This window comes from Microcebus murinus, chromosome 27 (genome assembly GCF_040939455.1).
Source record: "Microcebus murinus isolate Inina chromosome 27, M.murinus_Inina_mat1.0, whole genome shotgun sequence".
Classification (NCBI taxonomy): Eukaryota; Metazoa; Chordata; class Mammalia; order Primates; family Cheirogaleidae; genus Microcebus; species Microcebus murinus.
In genome coordinates this window covers 5,562,244-5,563,943 of record NC_134130.1, presented here as the reverse complement: position 1 = coordinate 5,563,943, position 1,700 = coordinate 5,562,244, and positions in this window count along the sequence as shown.

Below are 1,700 nucleotides of genomic sequence, written 5' to 3'. Positions count from 1 at the left end.
GCGAGATCCCGCGCCGGCCTCTCGCGAGAGCGAGCGCGGGAGCCGCCAGGGGCCCCGCCCCCCTCAGCCGTGGCGCCTGCGCAGCAGCCGGAGACCGCCTCCCCTTCGGGACAGAGGCGGAGCCCGACACGGGGCGGTGCCCGGAGCTTGCGCACTCGCTCGCTTCTCTGCGCGCGCATGCGCATAAGGGCGGGGCGTGGGCCCAGTGGGGAGGAGCAGGTGACAGGTGCGCAGTGGGGGAGGCCAGGCCCCTCCAAGCCTGTAAGGGACCCAGGCTGGGGCTGAGGGAGCCCGTAAAATCCCAAGACGTTGGGGAGACCCAGAAGATTCCACTTACTATTTTTACCAAGTGTGGACGCCTCCCTCCCCCCACCACCTTTTCTTTTTCTTTTTGAATATAGGATCCCACCACGTTTTGTTTTGTTTTTGAGACAGAGTCTCACTCTGTTGCCCAGGCTAGACTGAGTGCCCTGGGGTCAGCCTAGCTCACAGCAACCTCCAACTCCTGGGCTCAAGCCATCCTCCTGCCTCAGCCTCCCGAGTAGCTGGGACTACAGGCATGCGCCACCATGCCCGGCTAATTTTTTCTCTATATATTAGTTGGCCAATTAATTTATTTCTATTTATAGTAGAGAAGGGGTCTCACTCTTGCTCAGGCTGGTTTCAAACTCCTGACCTTGAGCAATCCGCCCGCCTCGGCCTCCCAGAGTGCTGGGATTACAGGCGTGAGCCACTGGGCCCGTGCCCCCACCACCTTAAAGTATAAATTACTCCCATTCTTTCAAAAATGAAGGGTCACTTTAACACATGTTTTAAAGATTATTTATTTTTAATTGACAAAGAAAAGTTTTATATATATATTATGTACTATATGTTAAAACACATCTATTGCAAAATACACATCACATAAAATTTGCCATTTTAACCATTTTTTTAAGTGCACCGCTTGGTGGCATTAAATGTGTTCATGGTGTTGTGCAACCGTCACCACCCTCCATCTCCAGAACTTTCTCATCTTCCCGAACTGAAGCTCTGTCCCCATGAAACACTCCCTCCCCACCCCCTCCCCTGCCCCCTGGCACCCACCATGCCACTTCCTGTCTCTGTGGCTCTGACGCCTCCAGGGACCTCCTGGGAGTGGAACCACACGGGATTTGTCCTTTTGTGACGGGTTTATTTCACTAAGCATCAAGTCCTGAAGGTTCATCCTTGTTGGAGCAGGTGTCAGAGCCTCCTCCCTTTATAAGGCTGAATAATATTCTACTGCGTGCATAGAGCAAATCTGCTAACCCGTCCATCTGCCAGTGGACATTGGGTGGTTTCCACCTTGTGGCCGTTGTGATTCATGCTGCTGTGAACATGGGTGTGAAAATATCTGTTTGAGTCCCTGCTTGCAATTATTTTGGGTACATGCCCAGAAGTGGAATTGCTGGATTATATGGTAATTCGATGTTTTATTTTTTGAGGACCCGCCTTACTGTTTGCTATAACAGCTGTAGTCTTTTATGAGAAAGGTCATTCTAACGCAAAAAAGAAAAAGAAGAAGAGGGAGGGAGGGAGGGAGAAAGAGAGGGAGGGAGGGAAGGAAGGAATGAAGGAAAAGGAAGTATTAATATGTGACCCGGAATAAAGGGCAGTCATTTAAATGGAAAATTACACTTAAAAATGGGACAAAAAAAAAAGAAAAAAAGTAAATGGGA